This window comes from Scomber scombrus, chromosome 24, assembly GCF_963691925.1.
Source record: "Scomber scombrus chromosome 24, fScoSco1.1, whole genome shotgun sequence".
Classification (NCBI taxonomy): domain Eukaryota; kingdom Metazoa; phylum Chordata; class Actinopteri; order Scombriformes; family Scombridae; genus Scomber; species Scomber scombrus.
This window is the reverse complement of record NC_084993.1, coordinates 16,015,666-16,041,089: the sequence shown is the minus strand read 5'-3', so window position 1 is coordinate 16,041,089 and position 25,424 is coordinate 16,015,666. Positions and strand designations below refer to the sequence as shown.

The window sequence follows — 25,424 nt, the reverse complement described above, 5'->3', positions numbered from 1 at the left end:
GTTTCATTGGGGGAGAAATGGGTTTTTCTAATCACTCAAGTCTGAGGTGACATGTCTCCTGTAAAAAAAAAAAAAGACTCCGCCATTATCTGTATAGCAGGATTTATGTTCCTCCTTCTTTAAAAAAAAAAAAAAAAAGATTCCCGCCATTAACCGTGTGGCGGGAATTGGTGAACAATGGGTTAGCGTTCTGATTGGTTGAATTAATTTTTTTTAAGATTCAGCTCAAGGGGTATAAATAGTTTGCTCGGAGCTCCAGAGGGCGTTGTTCCGCTTTCCCGCCGAACAACTTCACACTGCCTGAGCGATCTTACACAGACAGAGAGAGCATCACTGATTTCTTCGACGATTTACCAGGATTATCACTCCTTTTCACCGGATTTTACACATTTCTCTTTGATTAACGCATTTTCTAGGATTTTACTCGTTTTTAATGCTTTTTTTTTAACAGTTTTCCCAGGTTTTTCTTCAGTTTTTCCACAGGACTTTCTTCAGAGATCGTTGGCTTTGAGGACTTTCTTCGAGCTCACAGTAAGTTATTCTTAATTTATCACTTTAAAGGTACAAATTTATACTGATGTGTATCTCTCACAAAGTTGTAGTTATATGTATTTCTAAAAAAAATAGTTATTAGACCGGACAGGCTGTTGCTAGCTGCTAGCTAATCGCTAATGCTATTAGTTAGCTAACAGGCTAATGCTATTCCATTCATTTAAATGTTCATGTGCTAACGCTAATGCTATTAGTTAGCTGTTTAGCATGCTAACGGACTAATGCTATTCCAGTAATTTGCTGGTTCATGTGCTAACGCTAGCATGCTAACTGCAGTCACTGCTGTGTGTGTGTGTGTGAAAGTGACATGGAGCAGATTTTTTTTTTTTGACTCGTCCTGGTTTGCTGTGATATTATTTCTACCTGTTTTACCTGATTTTTATTATTTATTGTATTATTATATTATTATTATTATTATTTTTAAATGTTTTTAAATATAATATATATATTTTGTTGTCGGTTTTCCTCCTGAAAGTTAGATTGGATGTTTATTGTGTGTTTGAGGAGCTTGATAAGTTATATTAATTGATGGTTTACCGTTTGTTTGTTTGATTGTGATCCGTTTATTGATTGTGTAACTTTGAGTGTATTTCGTTTCTTGGTAGCGGACTTTTACATGACGTTTCAGAGCTATAAATAGCAACTTATCTGTTGTATTATTAGCGACATGCTATGTTATGGCTATCAGAGACAATGATTATTGACGTCAGTTTTTTATTGTTAATTAAGTAAGGCTTATAAAATGAATTTAGGCTATTGGTTACAGACTGTAGTCGTGTGTGTGTGTTATGTTACGTGATGGTTTGATTGTGATCCGTTTATTGATTGGGTAACTTTGAGTGTATTTCGTTTCGTGGTAGCGGACTTTTACATGACGTTTCAGAGCTATAAATAGCAACTTATCTATTGTATTAATAGCGACATGCTATGTTATGGCTATGAGAGACACTGTGATTATTGACGTCAGTTTATATGTTAATTAAGTATGGCTTACAACATGAATGTAGGCTATTACATTGGTTACAGACTGTAGTCACCTGTGTGTGTGTTATATTAAGTGATGGTTTGATTGTGATCCGTTTATCGATTGTGTAACTGAGTGTATTTCGTTAGCATTTGTTAGCATTATGCTAGCGGACTTTTACATGACGTTTCAGAGCTATAAATAGCAACTTATCTGTTGTATTATTAGCGACATGCTATGTTATGGCTATGAGAGATACTGTGATTATTTACGTCAGTTTTTTATTGTTAATTAAGTATGGCCTACAAGATGAATGTAGGCTATTACATTGGTTACAGACTGTATTCACCTGTGTGTGTTATATTAAGTGATGGTTTGATTGTGATCCGTTTATCGATTGTATAACTTTGAGTGTATTTCGTTAGCATTTGTTAGCATTATGCTAGCGGACTTTTACATGACGTTTCAGAGCTATAAATAGCAACTTATCTGTTGTATTATTAGCAACATGCTATGTTATGGCTATGAGAGACACTGATTATTGACGTCAGTTTTTTTATTGTTAATTAAGTAAGGCTTATAAGATGAATTTAGGCTATTATTGGTTACAGACTGTAGTCACCGATGTATGTGTGTGTTATATTACGTGATGGTTTGATTGTGATCCGTTTATCGATTGTGTAACTTTGAGCGTATTTCGTTTCGTGGTAGCGGACTTTTACATGACGTTTCAGAGCTATAAATAGCAACTTATCTGTTGTATTAATAGCGACATGCTATGTTATGGCTATGAGAGACACTGTGATTATTGACGTCAGTTTTTTATTGTTAATTAAGTAAGGCTTATAAGATGAATTTAGGCTATTATTGGTTACAGACTGTAGTCACCTGTGTGTTATATTACGTGATGGTTTGATTGTGATCCGTTTATTGATTGGGTAACTTTGAGTGTATTTCGTTTCGTGGTAGCGGACTTTTACATGATGTTTCAGAGCTATAAATAGCAACTTATCTATTGTATTAATAGCGACATGCTATGTTATGGCTATGAGAGACACTGTGATTATTGACGTCAGTTATGTTAATTAAGTATGGCTTACAATATGAATTTAGGCTATTACATTGGTTACAGACTGTATTCACCTGTGTTATATTAAGTGATGGTTTGATTGTGATCCGTTTATCGATTGTGTAACTTTGAGTGTATTTCGTTAGCATTTGTTAGCATTATGCTAGCGGACTTTTACATGACGTTTCAGAGCTATAAATAGCAACTTATCTGTTGTATTATTAGCGACATGCTATGTTATGGCTATGAGAGACACTGATTATTGACGTCAGTTTTTTTATTGTTAATTAAGTAAGGCTTATAAGATGAATTTAGGCTATTATTGGTTACAGACTGTAGTCACCGATGTATGTGTGTGTTATATTACGTGATGGTTTGATTGTGATCCGTTTATCGATTGTGTAACTTTGAGCGTATTTCGTTTCGTGGTAGCGGACTTTTACATGACGTTTCAGAGCTATAAATAGCAACTTATCTGTTGTATTAATAGCGACATGCTATGTTATGGCTATGAGAGACACTGTGATTATTGACGTCAGTTTTTTATTGTTAATTAAGTAAGGCTTATAAGATGAATTTAGGCTATTATTGGTTACAGACTGTAGTCACCTGTGTGTTATATTACGTGATGGTTTGATTGTGATCCGTTTATTGATTGGGTAACTTTGAGTGTATTTCGTTTCGTGGTAGCGGACTTTTACATGATGTTTCAGAGCTATAAATAGCAACTTATCTATTGTATTAATAGCGACATGCTATGTTATGGCTATGAGAGACACTGTGATTATTGACGTCAGTTATGTTAATTAAGTATGGCTTACAATATGAATTTAGGCTATTACATTGGTTACAGACTGTATTCACCTGTGTTATATTAAGTGATGGTTTGATTGTGATCCGTTTATCGATTGTGTAACTTTGAGTGTATTTCCTTAGCATTTGTTAGCATTATGCTAGCGGACTTTTACATGACGTTTCAGAGCTATAAATAGCAACTTATCTGTTGTATTATTAGCAACATGCTATGTTATGGCTATCAGAGACACTGTGGTTATTGACGTCAGTTTTTATTGTTAATTAAGTAAGGCTTATAAGATGAATTTAGGCTATTATTGGTTACAGACTGTAGTCACCTGTGTGTTATATTACGTGATGGTTTGATTGTGATCCGTTTATTGATTGGGTAACTTTGAGTGTATTTCGTTTCGTGGTAGCGGACTTTTACATGATGTTTCAGAGCTATAAATAGCAACTTATCTATTGTATTAATAGCGACATGCTATGTTATGGCTATGAGAGACACTGTGATTATTGACGTCAGTTATGTTAATTAAGTATGGCTTACAAGATGAATTTAGGCTATTACATTGGTTACAGACTGTATTCACCTGTGTTATATTAAGTGATGGTTTGATTGTGATCCGTTTATCGATTGTGTAACTTTGAGTGTATTTCGTTTCGTGGTAGCGGACTTTTACATGACGTTTCAGAGCTATAAATAGCAACTTATCTGTTGTATTAATAGCAACATGCTATGTTATGGCTATGAGAGATACTGTGATTGACGTCAGTTTTTATGTTAATTAAGTATGGCTTACAAGATGAATGTAGGCTATTATATTGGTTACAGAATGTAGTCACCTGTGTGTGTGTTATATTAAGTGATCAAATAATTTGATCTGAGGAGTAATTATTTCCATTATTTAAAAAATATATATCTTGTGTTGTTTCAGTTGGTTCTTCTTGTCGGTGCCTCGCATCTGCGAAGCTTCGCAGATCGACAGGTGCCGATGCCAGGGGGGTGCCTGTCCTTCGCTGTCATGTCGACGCCGGGGGCCTGTGCAGCTCAGTTGAGGACCGAGGTGCTGAACGCTACGGTACCTCGGACCCCTGACTTGGTCTGTCTCATGGCTCCTAGCAACAACCTGACAGCGAGCCGGACAGTGGACGAGGGCCGGGCCGACTTCGCCAAGCTCCTGTGCATGGTCTGCACACGCTGGCCTAAGGTAGGCACAATTGTCATTACAATGATTATTATTGCGGTTATTATGATTGGTTGTATAATTACATGGAGGTGGGCTTGGTTTGGTCAGCTGTAGGAGAGAGAGGCTGGGAAGGAGCAGCGCCAGGTGAGTGGATTGGTACAGTTGGGCTAAGTTGACTAATCAAGCTCTCCTTTCACACTGTAGTAGGGGCTGGACAGCGTGGTGGCTGCACAGAGAGAGTGGAGGAGCACCGGAGCAGAAAAAGGCTGAAGAGTTGGTTATTGCGGTGGAGAGCCCGGTGCACCTGAGAGCTGCGCAAGTTTGTGTGGCAATAAAAAAATGTTAATTGAACCGTCTGACTAAACTGTGTTGAGGGAATTTATAGTGACAGCAGCCTGTGCTACAAACGAATTTGTTTGTAAAAAGAAATGTACTTTTTGTAATGAAATTTTTGTTTTATTGTATTTTTTCTAAGTGATCGTCATGGACTTCGTGCCGCGTTTGGTGGTGGATGAGGAGCTCCAGGGCCACTTCCGGAACGCCTTCAGCCAGGTTGCTGCACGCATGGGTATTTTTAAAAAAAGAAAAAAAATTGCCTTAATCTGAAGTATGTTGTCTCTGAATATTTCAGTAATTCATGTTTTTTTTTTTTTTTCCTGTAGGTGTCCCGTACATCCATACTGCAGACAACTTCCCCACCTTCCGCAAGGAGCATCTAAAGCTGTGGTGCAGAGACGGCGTAAGTAGAATGCTGTGATATGTTCATGTTTTTGGAGTTGAAATGAGTGTCTTTTGTGTACATTTTATAAATTTGTGATTTATAAATTGATTTTTCATGTGTTGTTTTTGCAGGTCCACTTGAGTGACAAGCACGGGATACCTGTGCTTGCTGACTTGTTGTGGAATGCCGCCTACACCCAGCTGGCGGTGCCTCCACCAGAGCCCCAGGTGCCTCGCAGGACGTCACCCGGGTCGGCAGCGCCGAGACGCCTTCCACGAGTGGTCGTCAAGGGGGAGATTGTCGCTCCGCGGCAGTCAGACCCCTTCGGCTGGTCACTTGTGGAGGGGCGTGGGAAGGTAATAATTTGATTTAAACTTCATGACAAACAGTAACATTTAGAAACATTTGCGTTATTCATATTTAAATGGTACATCTTTGTGTAATACAAACATTTGTCATTACAGAGGCGACGCTCCGGGGAGGAGTCGTGCGGCGCGGGCAAAAGTGGGAAGCTTCAGCAGCCGGTCAGTCTATTTGTGTTCTGCTTTAACTTTATCATTGATATTTTTAGTGATCATATGTGTATTATATGTCAAAGCAAGTTGTCAGTAATAGTCTGTCTCCATTATTATTTAACAGGAGCTGGAGGTGCCCTTCCCACTTAACCCGGTGCGGTTCAGCAGCGCCGTGATGGATGCGTTGGAGAGGGCCGCTCCATCCGATCTGTCCAGCCCTGTGTGCACTGCGCCACCTGGCAAGATGGTAAGTTATATGCAAATGATATGTGTTGGTTGAGGCTTTATAACGAAGTATATCCTTAGTAACACACTGTAAATTAATTTCAAATTTTAAATTTGATGTTAATTAATATTTTCATGTTTTTCTTTTAGAAACCCCGCGTGGACCGTCAGCCCAAGGCAGCCACTTCCAAGAGGAGACAGGCTCGGCAGCAGGTTAGTAATAGTTTAATGCAATATTTGATTATTTGTAATAGATGACATTTTTGAAAAAAATGTGTGGATGGAGTTGGTTAATCATTTTTGGTTTTTCGCCTCTTCTAGGTGAAGGCTGTTGTGGAGACTGCTCCTGTGGAAGTGGTCGTGACGCAGAGGGATGCTCCTGCTGCCTGCGTCACAGGTAAGATTGACCCTAGTTCTAATGCTTGTATCTTCCTGATTAGCCTTAACAGTCATTTATTGATGGACAGCACTTTGAGTTTGAAAACGTGTTTGTTAACCATGTCACATGTGTCCTTAGAGTCATCGCTCCCCAGCCCCGTGGACATGGTCGTGACGCAGAGGGATGCTCCTGCTGCCTGCGTCACAGGTAAGATTGACCTTAGTTCCTGATTAGCCTTAACAGTCATTTATTGATGGAGTTTGAAAACGTGTTTGTTAACCATGTCACATGTGTACTCAGAGTCATCGCCCCCCAGCCCGATGGAGGAAGACTTCCCTAGATGCGTCAAAGGTAGGACAGACTTTGATTCTTCCTGTTCAGGTTCAGTGTGTTCGGACACTGATGTTACTGCTGACCACGAGGACTGTACATCTGCTAAGGTTAAATGGGTTAGGGGAAGCTTCCATCAGGGCAATCGTAGATTTAAATACCCAGGGGTTCAGTGTATGCCCATAGCTTTAGCAAGCTTGGCTCAACACAGTCAGCAGTGTTTTCTCGTGGCGGCGTCGCGATTTGGATCATGTTCTCCATCTAGGCGATGACTTGTACGCGTTTTTGCGTGAGGACAGGAGGATCAGTGGTACTTTCGAGGTCTTGTCTGTTCCTGAATTGCCAGGACAACATGTTTTTGACGGGCAGCAGTTTACCTTCGATTATGGTAGTGACTATGTAAGTGATGTAGTTGATGGAGAACTTGTTGAGGCTGGTTTTCACACCTCTCTCCTAAACGGATTGGAGAGGATGCTTGGCAAATATAGCACGTGTTTACTGACCCTGGGTGGTACTACATGCGCCGTTATTAGTCAGAATGGTAGATATGCTGTTGGAATGGTAGGTCTTTATGGTCGAAGTATAGTTGCGTATTTTAGTTGTGTTAGAGACCTGCATGAGTATGTATGCAATTTGGCTGCATCACTCAATGCATATCACGCAGGTTTTGAGATAGCCGGTGTGTGTGTCTTTCACATAGTGTTTGATGATGCTCCTGCTGGTGATGCAGATGTTGTAGTTGGTGGTGGTGATGCTCCTGCAGATGAGGTCGTGTCCGTGATTGTTGGTGATGATGCAGATGTTGTGGTTGTTAATGGTGATGCTACTGCAGATGAGGTCGTGTCTGTGATAGTTGATGGTGATGCTCCTGCTGGTGATGCAGATGTTGTGGTTGTTAGTGGTGATGCTACTGCAGATGAGGTCATATCAGTGATTGTTGGTGATGATGCTCCTGCTGATGATGCAGATGTTGTGGTTGTTAGTGGTGATGCTACTGCAGATGAGGTTGTGTCCGTGATTGTTAGTGGTGATGCTCCTGTTGATGATGCAGATGTTGTATTTGTTAGTGGGGATGCTACTGCAGCTGATTCAGATGTTGTGTTTGTTAGTGATGAGACGTGTAAACAGCTGCAGTTTGATCCCCTCAGTAAGGAGGTTGCCCAGTCGGTTTGTAAACGGGTAAATGTAGAGTTTGAGAAGGTTGATAAGGTAGTGTCTGTAGGAGTTGGTTTGTTAGGGTCTCCTTGTAAGAAGGAGAACATAGTGGCTGATGGGAACTATTTCTTTAGGGCAGTGTCTCTAGCTGTGAGTGGAACACAGAAGAGTCATAGGAAGATTAGACTCGCTGTTGTTAAGCATCTAGAGAAGAATGCATCACAATATAATGACATTTTGAGAAGTGAGTATTCTTCAGTGGCAGATTATATCAGGGAGTCAAAGATGAGCTATGTTGGCAGCTGGGCAACAGAGATGGAAATTCAGGCAGCTGCAGATTGTTTAGGAGTTTATCTTTACATTTTGTGATGGTAGATGGCTCAAATATAGCTGTAAGTTTAATGGTTTGTCTAGACAGGGGATTTATTTGGAAAATTGTAATGGTAACCATTATGAAACGGTTGTTTGTGTTTATGAGCCTCAACTGCAGAGGTGTTATGGTTTGTGTAATGTGAGCAGTTCGGATTGTAAAGTTTATGATATGAGACGTCGTAGTGTAGAGAGTTGTTCACTGGAAAGTCCAGCGTGTAAGAGAGAAATTTGATTGAGTTGATTGTGCAGGTAAAGACAGTAATCGTTTTTCTAAATATTTTATAAAGAAGAATAAATTCCAAAGGAAAACTAAATATCAGGAAAATGTGTTGTTTAGGCAGAGAATGAAGGAAATGAGTATTGGGAAGTATAGGGAAAATGTGTCGCATAGGCAGAGTGAAGAATATTAGTAGTGGGAAGTATAGGGAAAATGTGTCGCATAGGCAGGCAGTGAAGGAAATTAGTCGAAGAAAGTATCATGAAAACCCTGAGCAAAAAATGTGTGTTGCAGCGAGTAACAGGTTGAAGAGGGTAGACATAAAAGAGAAGCAGAAGCAGTTTGATTTTGTCATGGACCAGTTTTTGGATAAGGTTAAAGACGGTCCAGATTTAGTGTGCTCTGTTTGCCATAGATTGTTGTTTAGACGGCAGGTTTTAAATTGTAGAAAAGAGAATTACAGTAAGAATAAGGCATTAGCTTCATTAGCAGATAAGTGTATTTGTGAGGACTATTTACACAAGTGTAGTAAGAACTGTGTAGTGCCGTGTCAGTTGTTACATTCAGCTAGAGGTCAGTTGTGGATTTGCCATACGTGTAATTCTAAGCTTAATAATGGTGTACTGCCACCTGAGAGTTCAGTTAATAACTTGAAACTTGATCCTGTTCCACCGGAGTTGGCTTGTTTGAATAGCTTAGAGCAGCATTTAATAGCTTTGCATATACCGTTTATGAAGATGTTGGCTCTACCTAAGGGAGGTCAGAATGGAGTGCATGGACCGGTGACATGTGTTCCAGCCAACATAGTGCAGACGAGTAATTTGTTGCCGCGTTCCAATATGGAGGGGTCTTTGTTGCTTGTAAAGTTAAAGCGCAAGTTGACGTATAAAGGGCATTACGAGTATCAGTTTGTGGATACTATGCGCGTTAGGAAGGCTTTGCAGTTTTTAAAAGAAACAAATGTGTATTATAAAGACGTTGAATTTAATGAAGAGTGGCTAAATGAGTTTCTTAGGGAAGAAGATGATGCAGTTGTCGAACCGGAGGTTAGCGGTAATGTAGAAGTTGGGGAAGCTGAGGATGTTGAAGATGAGCTTTTGCATGATAGGCAGCAGCATTGTATGTTTCAGGACACGTGTTTTATGCCTGTTGATATAGGTCAGGAAATGTTAGATCAGTATTATGAGGGTGTATTGAATCTTGCGCCTGCAGAAGGTAACAATCCTGTTAAGTTACTTTCTGATCAGGAAAATGAGGCCAAATGTTTCCCAGTGTTGTTTCCTCAGGGTTGTAAAACGTATCACGATAGTAGGACCAGTCCTTTGACGTTGTCGCGGTATTTGAATAACAGGATTTTGCATGCTGACGGTAGGTTTTCTAAAAATGTAGAATATATATTTTTCGGTCAGTATATGTCTGAGGTTCAGCAGGTTGTATCCAATGTGTCGATATCTCTGCGTAAAGGTCGTCCTTCTAAGAAGGTAGGTGATAAGAGTGTAAAGGATTTGATAAATGACGAACAGTCTATGAAGAAGTTGTTGGAGTTCGATGACGGGTATCGTTTTCTTAAGCCGATCCGAGGTACACCAGCTTTTTGGCAAGAAGCCCAGCGTGGGCTTGTGGCTTCTGTCCGTCAGCTAGGTCTACCTACTTGGTTTTGTTCATTCTCTTCTGCAGATTTACGATGGACAAATTTACTTAATAGCATTTTGAAACAGGAAGATAGGTCTCAGACTGCTGAAGATTTAGAGTGGGCAGACAAGTGCGAGTTACTGCGTCGTAATCCGGTCACTGCAGCGAGAATGTTTGATTATCGCTGGCATGTTTTTTTGAGGGAGGTCCTTATGTCCCCCTCAAATCCAATAGGCAAAATTATCGATTTCTTTTATAGGGTGGAATTCCAGTAGCGCGGTTCACCACATGTACATTGCTTATTTTGGATCGAAAATGCACCAAAAATTGACGAAAACACAGACGAAGAGGTCGTGGAATTTATTGATAAATATGTAACATGCGAGTTACCGTCACAAGATGAGACATTATTGGACACTGTCACATCTGTACAGCAACATTCAAAACGACATTCCAAAACTTGTAAAAAGAATAACACGGCTTGTCGTTTTAATTTTCCAAAAGTGCCATCCACTCGTACATTTATTTCTCGTAGCCCATCAGGGGAAGAGGCCAAAAACAAATGTAAATGCGAGGAATCTGAAGCATGTACATGTGGTAAACGGATATGAAAAAACCGGATCTGATGAGACGAGATCATGCAGAAGACATAGTGGGCAATATCAAGGCGGCTGTGTTAAAAGAGGAAAATAGTAATCTCACCGTTGAGGAATTGTTGCTGCGTTTGCGGATTAGTCCGGCTACTTTTGAGGCTGCGTATAAGCGTATAGCGAAAAAGACAAGTGTAGTGTTGAAAAGGCAGGTTAATGAAGTGTGGATTAACCAGTATAGTAAGCCGCTATTGAAATGTTGGAACGCCAATTTGGACGTCCAATTTGTTGTTGACGCGTACGCTTGCAATGTTTATATTATTTCTTACATCTCAAAGGCAGAGAGAGACATGGGATTGTTGCTAGGCAATGCCCAAAGAGAAGCGTCAAAGGACGGGAACGTTAGTGCAAAAGAGGCATTGAAAAGTTTAGGTAGTGTGTATCTACATAATAGAGATGTTTGTGCTCAGGAAGCAGTGTATAGGTTAAGTAATATGCACTTGAAAGAATTTTCTAGAAAGGTTGTGTTTATACCCACAGGGAATAATATAGTTAAAATGAGTTTACCGATAAGTATATTGAGGCAAAAGGCAGAGTCTTCTGATTGTAATGCAGATGACATCTGGATGACTAGCATAGTTGATCGTTACAAGAATAGGCCTAACGATAGCACATTTAAGGACATGTGTACAGCGACATTTGCGTCGGAGTATCGCGTGGTAACTAAAAATGAAAAGTGCAAGGATCGGATTCAATTAAAGAATGATTGCGGATTTGTCGTGAAAAGAACTAAAACTAAACCTGCAGTAATTCGATATGCGCGCTTTTCTGAGACTAAAACGCCAGAATTGTTTTATCAAAGTATCCTGCAGTTGTTTTTGCCGTATCGTTTAGATGAGCAGTTAAAGCCTCGTAATTTTGAAACGTATGCAGTTTTATAGTGATGCTCATTAGGGATGTCCCGATCCGATGTTTGGATCGGATCGGCCGCCGATATTAGCAAAAAATGCATATCAATATCGGATCGGCCTGCACGGGAAAATCCCGATCCGGACTCCTGATCCAGTTTGTTTTCAAAACTCCGGTCCGTGTTTTCCAGCGCACCGATGTAGGTAATCCATTCCAGTTTTTTTCAGCTTTTCCCCCCAAATCCGGTCCGCTTTTTTCAGCACACCTAGCGACCTGTCCAGCATCCCACTATTTATTTTCTACTCAGCTTTTTTGTGTGTTTTGCTTTTTTCATACAGTTTACAATATTGTTTGCACTGATGGCTTTTTAAGCCTTGGTTTACACTCTTCTTGTTCAAGAGCAGAGCACTGATGCCAATTCAGTTTGTATGGTTAATTGACTATTTATTATTTTGTCTATTTTGTGTTTATTTAACCCTGTTAAGAATAAACAGGTCAGCTTCTTATTATCAACCATTGTGGATTATTCAAACTAACCTAATTAAGTTGGCTAGTTGTTCTTAAGAGTAAAACCCTTTTCAACATGAGTATAACAACAAAATAAGTAAATATCTTTAATCTTTAATACATGCTTGGATCGGCCGGTATCGGTATCGGCCGATGCTAAAAGCTACAATATCGGTATCGGATCGGAAGTGCAAAAAGCTGGATCGGGACATCCCTAATGCTCATGTTAGATTTAGTGATGGGTCAATGCATTCGGTGAAAGAAGTCGTAGATTTGAATAGAAGTAAATTTGAGATTAATGCCGACAAGTTGGATGAGATTCAGGAAATGATAGGTTTAGACGGTGTAGCAGAAGATGCCTGGGGTGAATTGTGTCCAGAGCAGGAGGTGGAGCGTTTAGTGTCAGCAGGAAGAGAGAAAGAGAGAGCAGGTAGTAGAGGGTGATGATGGTGTGAATATTCCAGACTTAGCTGTGAGTAGGGAGCAGGTAGTGCATTTAGAAAAGAGAAATAATGTTATGTGTAGGACTGATGGCTTGGCTCTTATTAGGTCTTTAAATGAGACTCAGCGGTCTGTTTTTTATCAGGTTAGGCAGTGGTGTTTAGATAGGGTTAGAGGCAAGAATCCAGAACCGTTTCATGCTTTTGTTACAGGTGGTGCAGGGACTGGAAAGAGCCATTTAATTAAAGCCATTCAGTACGAGGCTATGAGGTTGTTGTCAACAGTCTGTCGTAATCCTGACAATATTTGTGTGTTGTTAACGGCTCCTACAGGGATTGCTGCGTACAATTTGCACGGAACAACCATTCACAGCACATTTAGCATTGGCAAAGATGTTCGCCTTCCCTACGTACCTTTGGGTGAGGAAAAGGTGAACTCTTTGCGTGCTAAATATTGTGATCTTCAAATTGTGATTATTGATGAAATATCGATGGTTGACCACAGACTGTTGACACACATTCATAGTAGGTTAAGACAAATTAAACAAACAGGTGATCTTGCTCCGTTTGGGAATGTGTGCGTCATTGCGGTTGGAGATTTTTTCCAGTTGGCTCCGGTTAGAGGGAAGCCTCTTTATGAAGAGGAACTCGGAGTCAACTTTTGGTCTGGCCTTTTTAAGGTGGTGGAATTGACAGAAATAGTTAGGCAAAAAGATGGTGAGTTTGCGGCGTTGTTAAACCGAGTTAGATCTCGTTCGAAAGGGACCGCGATGTTGAATAGCGACATCGAAATATTAAAACGTTGTGAAACCGGTGAAGTCAGCTCAGCTTTACACATTTTTCCGATGAATAGACAGGTAAATGAGCACAACGATGAGGAATTATTGAAGACATGTCCTGAACATGATGAAATAGAGGCTCAGGACTTTGTCAATGATAAAAAAAAAAAACGGGTAAATTGGTGTTGAAAAGTGTCGAAAACATATCACGTGTTTAGCTGAAGTGTTGTCGTTGGGTAAGGGTGCACGTGTTATGTTGTGTAAAAATGTGGATGTTTCAGATGGTCTTGTTAATGGTGTGTGTGGTTTTGTGACAGACATTGTCTATTTAGATAAAAAAAAAGTTTCCTCACAGAGTTTATGTGAAATTTGATGACAACAATGTTGGTGCTCAGAGGAGGAAACAGTGTGTGAGCCCGTTAGTTGAAACGGGCTCCATAGGCATTGAAGCAGAGGAGGAAAGGGTGACTAAAAAAGGTGGCTTGCGTCGTCAGTTTCCACTTAAACTTGCGTGGGCTTGTACTGCACATAAGGTACAGGGGATAACCGTAGATAGTGCTGTGGTGTGTCTGAAGAAAGTGTTTTCTGCAGGTCAGGCGTATGTGGCCTTAAGTCGTGTTAGAAATTTGTCAGGGTTGGTGATTCAAGATTTTGATGATAAGGTCATTTATTGTAAGGATAATATAAAGGATGCAATTCAGAGTATGCCCCAATATTTGATTGAAAATAACATTAGGCACAAATTGGATACAAATACATTCAACGTTTTTTTGATGAACGTACAAAATTTAACTAAACATGTATCAGATTTAGCTTCATGTACACAGCATTTGCAGCTTAACTGTATTGCTGTGACAAACATGGCTACCTGCTGCATCCACAGAAGCGGTAAACATCGAGGGCTTCACTTTTCACAGTAGTCCTCGAAGTGTATCGTATAACAGTGACCATCCAACACTGATTGCACTGCAAGGACAACAACATGGTGGTGTTGGCTTGTACAGTGCAGACAATTTGGCCTCTAACATTATCGAAATGCCACCATTGAATTTAGAATGTATTGTTCATAATTGGCTAGAATATAACCTAGTAGTAGCAGTTATTTATCGGCCACCGTCATATCCCATGTGTCTGTTTAAAGAACATTTAGGTAAATTACTTGATTGGCTACATCCTAAAAGTAACAATATTGTAGTCATGGGAGATTTTAATGACGATCTCTTGAAATCATCAAGTGTCTGCAAATTTCTAACAGACAAAGGGTTTGGCCAGTTAGTAACGCAGGCGACAACAGAACAAGGGACGTTGATAGATCATGTTTGTTAAAACATCTGATTATGAAGTTGAGTGTGAGGTTGTGCCTGCGTATTTTAGTGATCATGAAGCAATTGTTTGCTGTTTTAAATGTAGAAATGTGTAAACGGGTTGTGGTGTTTAGGTAATTGTTTCTGGCATCGGGTAGAATGGATTGCGCGTTAGTTGATTATGTATATGCAGGAATATTTTTACAATCATGAGGCAGTTGTTGATTCTAATAATGTAGTGTTTGAAGTAGACATTGGTGAGTAATCATGTTGTGGATGTAAGGTATATGGTTAGCTGTAAGTGCAAATTAAATGGCTTTGTCTTATTATAGTTGTACATGTTAGTCTTGTGGTCAGCTGTATGTTCTGTAATGCTTTAATGCATACAACATGGGTCTAAAAGTGATTTTTATTTTGATGAATAATTGAAATCATTAATTATATATATTTTTTAAATGTAATCAAGAAAACACAACTATGTATTATATAATATGAAATGACAATTTTCTTACCCATGGTGTGCATTAGAGGATGTTTGCATGGCTTTATTTATGTTGTATGTGATGTTTTATGTATGTTGTAATTTAAAAAATAGGATTTCTTTTTCCTACATTACAACAGCATTGTATTGATACATATTTGGCCCATTGAACCACTTATTCAAAACTGCACTAGTTGCATAGTTTTCCACATTTGGTGAACACATAAATTGTAGTTGTCATTTTGACATATAATAAAATGCTGTTGCTAATGTAGGTTTTGCTTTACCTACCTACTGTCGAATCTAAATCATTCTGAGTACTTCGTCTTCGGATAAAGTCAGGAGTTCCAAAAAATACTCAATCAAAAAGTCACCAGGAGTCGTCCAGCTGAAATGCAGTTTAGAGTTTTATTGTCGACAGAAAAACCCGGAGCCAGCATACACAGACAGAATCTATGCATACATGACACAAAGAGCTAAAACTCGGAGCCTCTTTTATCCTGATCTATATTGCTGACTCTTGCAGAAAAGTTTCGACCCCCTCCCTCGGTGGAGTGAGTTTCAACCAATCCGCTTCTTTCTCCCCCCAACTCGTACTCACGTTCTTCGCACCCTCTTTCACCTCAACTTGAACTCACGTTCTTGGCGCCTATCCTAAAGACGCCTTAAAACACCTTTTATGGCTCTTCCTTCCGTTTCTATGCTAGCAGGTGTTTTGCTATAGGGGGATTCTGGATTACATCATTCACAGCTTCAAGTTCAGTAGTTTTCCATTTACTAAGTGCTTCCACCTATCTTCCTTAGCTGGTATTAGCTGTGTGGGCAATGTTTATCACAAATGTCTTTAAGTTCAATATTACCCATTTACTGTTATTACTGCATTCTTTTCTATAGTACTACTAATAATAATAATAATAATATAAAAGTATGGTATATATAATCACATATATTGTGGTTTCTCATACTTATTCAATTATAAGGTACTTATTCACTCACTAAATGCAGAATCACATACACCTTCTTCGTCTAACATAATGCCTTCAAATTTGAACATCTTCAGCAAATAATAGTCAACAATCAAGTACCCTTTTAGCAGATACAACATTGCTCATTGTTAGTAATTATCACCAAATTTTACACTACACTACCTACCTACTATGTTTAGCCAAAAAGCAAAAGGCACTGGTAATGGCTACTTCTGGTTTATACTGGGATGGGGTTCGATTCCCTGCGGTGCCCTGCTAATTGGTTTCGTATCGACATGAAAGGTCATATTGTTTTCATTCAGTTCATTGTCTCCAAAAACTGTCATTAACTTCCATAACACTGAAAGACCTTGTCAAAACTCTCTCCTGTAGTTGTGCTTTCTCCTCTGTCTCCTCTCTTGTCCTGTCACTTTCTGCAGAAGGAGTGGAGAGGGGTGAGACCAGCTGTCATCAATTAGGATTAGTTCTGTACACCTCATCACAAGATCGTAGACTCTGTTGATACAGTCATTCATGCCTTCCATCTCTTGTTGACTATTTTATTGTTCTGTCAGTAATGCACTTTTCTGAAGACCTGCTTCTCTGTGTTTGCAGTTTGCCTCCGCCTGACTCCAGCCTGGTTGGTCCAGCCCCAGTCTCGGCCCTGGGCTCAGGCTTCTGCCCCAGCCCTCGTCCCAGTCTCCCAGTCACCTTCCTGCAATAAAACTATTTTAAAACCAGTTACAATCTCCTGTGTCAGTTTTTTTGCACTAGGGTTAACACACCCAGCCCCTTAACATCCAGTCTTCACAATATGGCATTTTCAAGGTCTTAAAACTGTCCTGACGAAATGTCAGGTGAATCTGTTCATATGGCTAGGCACAGGCCATACAATTACAGCACATTTAGGTTCCTGTTGCCAATAAGTGGTGCCATGACAATTTGATGCAGATTGGAACATGTCAGTTAAAGTTACTGCAATGTCCTGCTTCATGGTCATCAAAGAACACTTCTTGTGTCCAATATGCGCTATGAGTAAGAGACAATATTGAAGCATAGATGTGTTCAGGATGGGACTCTCATCAATCATGAGACATTTGGTGCAGATTCCTGCTACATGGCAAAAAAAAGTTGGCTGCATCGCCACGGCAACAGTGTTTGAAGCAGACTTAAGCTTTTCATAACTTTTAATCACAGGTTTTAAGATGACACTGAGTGAACTTTTAAATCAGTCAGATTGAATCTCTAGGAGGAGTTCTTTAAACTACAAGGTGTGGAAATGGCAAAAAATGGCACCAAAATCAAAAATTAAAATGGCAGACTTCCTGTTGGAGTTAGGTTATGGGTCCAAGAGACTTTTTTGATTTATCTGGTCATGATAGAAAGATGTGTACCAAATTTTGTTAGACCACTTCAATCTGGAGCCAGGGGCTCAATTTTTTTCATTTTCATTTGGCCAGCAGTTCCTGTTTAATGGCGAAACATTCCTCACATCACCACGAAGCAACCAAACCAATAATCAAAAAGATTTTGATAACTTTTCATCTCCAATGTCTGAAGATGTTTCTGAGTGAATTTGAAGTTGGTCAGATTAAATCCCTAGGAGGAGTTTGTTCAAATACGAGGCGTGGAAATCGCCAAAATCGCACATATTTTTCAAAATGGCCGACTTCCTGTTGGAGTGACGTCATGGGTCCCACTGACTTTTTTGTGCGTCTGGACATGATACATATATATACCAAATTTCGTTCATGTACTTCAATCTGGAGGGACGGGCTCAATTTCCCTAATCTTCTACAGGGTGCAGTACAGCCATTTGGCCAGCAGTTCCTGTTTAATGGCGAAACATCAAAATCGCACATATTTTTCAAAATGGCTGACTTCCTGTTGGAGTGACGGTAGGGGTCCAAGAGACTTTTTTGTGCATCTTTACATGATACATATGTGTACCGAATTTCTTTTATCTATGTCAATCTGAGTTGAGGGGCTCAATTTTCTTTTTAGATTTTCTAGGGTGCGCTATTGTATCCAGTAGGTGGCGCTATGGAGCTAACACAGTATTGATGCATAGACATGTTCAGGGTGGGACCTTCTACATGCGTGATTAATTTGGTGTAGATCGGACGATGTCTGTAGGAGTTATAAGGACTTCCTGCTTTTTGGCGAAGGATCGAATGGCGAAGGAAATTGTCGGCACCGCCACGCCCAAACCGAATCCCTAATCAGAAAGTTTTTGATAACTTTTCATCTCCAATGTCTCAAGATGTTTCTGACTGAATTTGAAGTTGGTCGGATTAAATATCTAGGACAAGTTCGTTAAAGTACGGGGCGTGGAAATTGCAAAAATCGCACATATTTTTCAAAATGGCCGACTTCCTGTTGGAGTGAGGGTATGGGTCCAAGAGACTTTTTTGTGCGTCTTTACATAATACATATGTGTACCAAATTTCGTTTATATATGTCAATCTGAGTTGAGGGGCTCAATTTTTTTTTGATTTTCTACGGTGCGCTTTTGTATCCAGTAGGTGGCGCTATGGAGCTAACACAGTATTGATGCATAGACGTTTTCAGCGCGGTACCTTCTACATGCGTGATTAATTTGGTGTAGATCGGACGATGTCTGTAGGAGTTATAAGGACTTCCTGCTTTTTGGCGAAGGATCGAATGGCGAAGGAAATTGTCGGCACCGCCACGCCCAAACCGAATCCCTAATCAGAAAGTTTTTGATAACTTTTCATCTACAATGTGTCAAGATGATTCTGTGCAAATTTGAAGTTGGTCGGATTAAATCCCTAGGACAAGTTCGTTAAAGTACGTTTTTTGATTTTCTAGGGTGCGCTATTGTATCCAGTAGGTGGCGCTGTGGAGCTAACACAGTATTGATGCATAGACGTGTTCAGGGCGGTACCCTCTACATGCGTGATTAATTTGGTGTAGATCGGACGATGTCTGTAGGAGTTTTAAGGACTTCCTGCTTTTTGGCGAAGGACCGAATGGCGAAGGAAATTGTCGGCACCGCCACGCCCAAACCGAATCCCTAATCAGAAAGTTTTTGATAACTTGATATTTGATAACAGACTGGCCAACTTCCTGTTGGAGTGACGTCATGGGTCCCACTGACTTTTTTGTGCGTCCGGACATGATACATATATATACCAAATTTCGTTCATGTACGTCAATCTGTCATATTTTTATATTCGTTAGGGGGCGCTATTGAGCCATTTTGGCGGACCATAAAATATCAAATTTTTGCCGGGTCTGATGGGCGCGCAAATTTTCGTGAGTTTTGGGGCACGTTTAGGCTGTCAAAAAGGCGTTTGTTTTCTATAATAATAATAATCTCTACGATTACAATAGGGCCTTCGCACCTGTAGTGCTTGGGCCCTAATAATTATTTATGGTCAAAGATGTCCTTAGTTTTATAGAGTATTGCAATAGATTTTGATATTTTTGATTAAATGTAGTTTATGTGGGGTTTCCAGTTTAATTTATGGTCTATCATTACACCCAGGAATTTGTTTTCATACACTCTCTCTATTTTTCTACTTTGTTAATCCTGAGTTTAACCTCATTGTTGATTTTTTTTATTTCCAAACACTATACATTTTGTCTTAGTTAAATTCATTGACAGTTTGTTCACATCAAACCATTTTTTCAAATTATACAATTCACTTACGACTATATCCAAAAGTTCATTCAGAATGTGAACAAAACAAATTAGTGTCATCAGCAAAAATAATAAAATGTAGCAGCTCTGATGCTCTGCAAATATAATTTAGATAAAGAATGAAAAGTTTGGGTGCAAGGACTGACCCTTGGGGTACCCCACAGGTGACCTTTTGAAGCTCTGAATTTTGAGTGTTAACATTTACATACTGGTACAAGTTATCCAGCTAACTCTTCAGCCAGGAATATGCTACACCTCTAATGACATAGTTTTCCAGTTTACTCATTAATATCTTATGATCTATTATATCGAAAGCTTTTTTTAGGTCGATAAATACCCCCACTGTCAGTAAATTCGATAGTCTTTAAAATGTCCAAAATTTCATTTTCATTTACTCCATTTAAAAACATAGAATTCATATTTTTATCACATCTATTAATGCCTTCGATGTCACTCGGCTCTATGATCTCATTAGCTAATTTAGGTCCCACATTTACAAAATATTAATTGAATTCATCAGCTATCTCTTTTTTATTATTTGTAGTTACATCATGTTTTTTAGTGAAGTATTTGTTCTTACCACCTTTTCTAATTAGGCTATTCATTATTTTCCATGTTCCATCACTTCAAACATGTTAAAATAATGAAACAAAATAAATAGGCTATGGTTCATAACAAAGTGTAATGGCAGTAAACATTTTTTAGACATACAACAAAACAATAAACATCCAATGTTCGAAAGGGTGTAGGATGAAGCAAGGAACTTTTCTAGTCCTACCACTTTTTTCCCTTTTTTCTTCTTCTTCTTTTTAAAACTCTATCAGTCACTTCCAATCTGGAAGGTTTATCTGGGAGTCATGAAATGTACCTCGAATTTTAGAACTACCCAAATGCAAAACTCAGACTACAGCTTTTCCATGCATGTCAAGAAGAAAAAAAGAGATACACACTGTCCAGTAGGAGTATCTCCTCTGTCACAATATAAGGTTTGACAGAATAGAGAGGGAAATATTTGAATTATTATTTTTTAAACTGTAACATATAATTGGAGCTACCTTCAAGTCTGCAATTCAGGTGTCATACCCATTCTACATTAGGTCACCTGTAAAAGGAAACAAGGGCCATGTCTGGTTCAGCAGGACTTTTTCTGAGGAGTAACAGACTCTCGACTTTCATTAATAAAGAGGAAATGATCCATGCACTGACATATGGCCTTGGGAGGGTCACTGATAGTTAACCAGCCTAATATGAAAAAAATAAAAACGTGATTAGTTCATTATTTATGCTAGAAAGTCAAGAAGGCAATAAAGCTGCAAGCAGTGTTGGGCGGGACCTCGCACCCTTGTGCACGTCGGGCCATGGCGAAGCAGAAAGGTTTTTGTTAGGGGCATTTAGATGCCTTCAGACCCGGGCATTTATCCGACACTGCAATAAGTAGATATACATTACACACACACACACACTCACACATACACAGACACTCAGACACACACAGACACACACACACACACAAACACACACACACACACACACACACACACACACACACACACACACACACACACACACACACACACACTCTCTCTCTCTCTCTCCCTCTTTGTGTCTGTGTCTCTGACCCTCTGTCTGTCTTTGTAGACATTTAGACTGATCAACTGAAATGAACTGCCAACACTTTGATGAGTCAAACAGGAGAAGAATTTATTTCCAGTGAAAACTGTAGATATGTTTGTAGGTCATGCTCTTTTAATTCGTGTTTGATCTAGACTTTGACAGCAATGTCAGTGAAACAGTTGACAGACTGCACAGATATCTAAAAACATAATAATTATACAGTCAATAAACTTGAACTAGAAACAGAAAACTGAGGCACATGTTCCTTATCAGGTATCCTGAATCAATACAAGTTTTCTCCACTAGGTGGCACACTAAAACCACAAATTAATCTGGATTACTCTTTATTTAATAATCTAATGCAGTCCTCTGAAACTGTAACATGTTATAACAAACTATTCATCAAGATGACACAGAAATAGGTATAGAAGTAAACATGGTCAAAATTAGAAACACAAATATATTTCTATAGGTTACAACTAGTGGCAAAAATAATTCAATGCTTCAACTTGTGCCAGCTGCACAGACACACACACACACACACACACACACACACACACACACACACACACACACACACACACACACACACACACACACACACACACAGTCGTTGCCATGGTAGTTAACGAGAGGAGCGCATGAAAACAGAGAGAGGCAGCAGGGAGATTCAGAATTGAATGGGAGAGGGTTAGGGTTAGGTTGCACATGTGGGTGCGCAGATCAGAAAGTATAAAACATAGCAAGACCAAATTACACGCATCTATAGATTACACTTGCGGCTACATTTTGACATTTGAATGGAGTCTGTAGCTAAAAGTATGCAGGAATGGTGTATACATTTGGAAAAGCCTTAAAAATCTGCAAAAATTGTACATTTAAAGGCAAATTGTACACTTCCTGTTTGATTTAGGTCAAGAGTGTCAATGTGTGATTTGTAGGTCTTGATAAGACAAACAATTGAGTTTTGGTTTGATCTTTCTACGACATTCCTATCAGGCGTAGTGGATGTCTAAGTGTTTCAAGGTGGCGCTAGAGAGCACATTTTGGCACTTTTGGCATTAATTTTTCTATTTCATCAAATTCATGGCCAGACCTGATGTGCGTGGTAAATTTGGTCTGTTCTGGAGCATGTTTAGGTGGTCAAATTTAGGGTCAAAGTGGCAATAGACTTTCCTCCCATTCATTGTCTATGGGAGCTTTTTGGCGAGGTTTTTTCGGCACTTGACCTTTGAGGGCTTCTAAAATCCAAACTGGTCAAGTAATGAAAAAGTTGTTCAGAACTTTTGTTCAGCAGGGTGTTGTAAGTCAGCTATTCAAGTTTGAAGCCACTACGATGAACGCTCTCGGACAAGATATTGTTTTCTAGGAAGCCAAAAATCGTAGAAAATCGTACATTTAAAGGCAAATTGTGCACTTCCTGTTGGATTTAGATCAGGGGTGTCAGTGCATGATTTGTAGGTCTTGATATGACAAAAAAATTTGTTTTGGTTTGATCTTTCTACGACATTCCTATCAGGCGTAGTGGCTGTTTTACTGTTTCTAGGTGGTGCTAGAGAGTTTCGCATTATAACATTTTTCACCAGACCTGTGCCTGTGCCTACAAAATTTGGTGAGTTTTTAAGGCATGTTTACGGGGTCAAATGAGGCTCAAAGAGGAGATAGAATAATAATAAACGACACAAGAACAATAGGGTCCTTGCCTTCAGGCAAAGGTGAGGACTCCTGCCTTGTTCTCGGTCCCCTAATTAGATTAATATACAGGTGAGATAGTCGTTCGCAAATTCCAATTTTTTTGGGTGGTCTATGCCTTTATAAATAAATGACAATGAATTTAAGGGTCCATTGTTGATTTACAGTTTGAAAGTGAGCATAGCATAAGATGTTTACCTGGGAACAGTATGATATTAAGTTATCAAATGTTCAAATAAGTGATGCTATCCTGACTTTATTGGTCATACAGGAAACCTTGACTGAAATGTTTAACTTTCAATATTCCTATGGACAAATTATTCTAAACTGTCAAATCCCTTTCATCACTCACCACAACAAAGGATCGCTCTGCACTGTCCCTGCATCCTGCACCGGTCTCTGACTCACTCTCATGCACCTAGATGTCAAGAGAGGTGGTGGAGTGATAATTATTTAGTGAGCAGTATCTATTCCTTCACATTTATAATCAGAACAAATTATACTGAATGTAAATACTGAATATAAATACTGAAATTAAAAATACAACTGACTGTAAGTATCAGTCTGTGAAACAGGAAATTTACCCAAAGCCCTCAGCAGCAGGCCAAAAAGTAGAATACTTGTCAATAAACAAGCGGAACAGATTCAATAATGAAAACAGCGCACAGTGGATAGACTGATGTACTGATTATATGTTAGAAGTACAGGGGTCCAAACGGTAATTTGCGTGACTCTCACTCTGATTGTGTGAGAGTTGGCAGTTTACCCTCATTATCTTTACTACATGATTTCTAAACCTGAGCAGCACCTACCATTTGTAACTGTTACACAAGGTCCGGATGGTCTTCACTGTCTTAATCTGGATGGTGGAATAAGACAAAGAACTTAGACAAAAATGTAATACATTTATAAATAAATAATGCCTGTCCCCCAATGAAGTCAGTGGGAAACATTTTTGTGCAGACAGGACATCGTTCCATAGGTACGGTTGACAAGAGCAACTGTTATTTTTAAACAATTTATTCTGATGTTTGATACTATGTAATATGCTAATTGAAGAATTAAGCTCACTGCTATTCACATTAGCAGGGTTATCATCACTGCTAACATCAAGAATAGCACAAGACTTGATGTGTTCTGTCAGGAGCTGCAGGGGAATAATTGTAGGGGATTTGTGCTGCAGTCCAGACTGAAAGTCACCTTAATGAGTCTTGCAGACAAAACAAGAAGTCAATTTTTTTACCTGACTTTTACAAATGCAATGATTACAATTAGGCAAAGGCTATTTGCACCCCTGGTGCAAATAGCACCCCTGGTGCACCCCTGGTGCAAATATCAATGAATGCTATTTGCACTCCAGTACAATTAGAAGTGGATGCTATTTGTACTCTGGTATATATAGCAAAGTGTTCTATTTGCACCCGTCATGGTGCAAATATCAATGTTTGCTATTTGCACCCCAGTACAATTAGGAGTGCATGCTGCAAGACTGAGTGTCGGAGGGGAGCTTCTGGAGATATGCGGAAGACTCCTGTATCCCACCGGGACAGCGGGATAAATATACGTCGCTGTTCTCTTCTGTATATCATATAATAATTTCTGTCCGGTGAGATCTATCACTTCCCGGCATGAATAAATGTCAGGTGTGGCGGGTGAGCGTGAGAGCAGCTTGAAATGCATGTCTCACGGCCAATGCCTGAGACTTCAGAGGTCTGAAATGTATTTGGTATCCATGGCAACCATAGACTTATCTGTCAAGATTTGATTTCCATCATATAACAACCTGAAGGTTTTAAATTCAGATATTTTCGGGTTGTATGCATTTACTTAACAAAGTTATGAAAATGTAGCAGGGTTTTTTCCGCTGAATACATTATCAACAAATAACTGCAGCTGCAAAGACTCGAACCCTTGTCTCCTGCACTAATGACGGACACGCTGCCCATTACACCACCTCTCCGGTCCTATGAAGTGATGTGACAGTCCAACGTGTTTGCTAATACGGAAGATAGATATTGGCGACAAATAATTTCTAACTGACAAACTGACACTTGTATGCATTCACTGAGGAAAGATTATAAAAATATAATACAACTTTCCCGCCAGAAATGTCTTTAGAACAAACATTAGAGATGAAACCTTTCTAAATTCGCCCTTTTCTGTTGGCGTAGAAGATTAATGTCCGCCATGTTTTCACGTTGTTATACGTCTAGGGTGAAAATATCTCAGCTGTGTGGACGAGGCTATTTGTACCAGTGGTGCAAATAGACACTCCGTTACAATTAAACAGTTGGTTTGCAGTTGCTGATTTGCAGTCAGACATGGGGGACACCTAATAAATGTTCACAAAATGTCTTAAA

General features: G+C 39.4%; 1 pseudogene; it reads left to right on the top strand.

Moving 5' to 3' along the window:
- The first annotated feature begins 5,053 nt into the window (after positions 1 to 5,053).
- On the top strand, positions 5,054 to 16,815 carry LOC134006585 (uncharacterized; annotated as a pseudogene).
- The last annotated feature ends 8,609 nt before the right edge of the window (positions 16,816 to 25,424 follow it).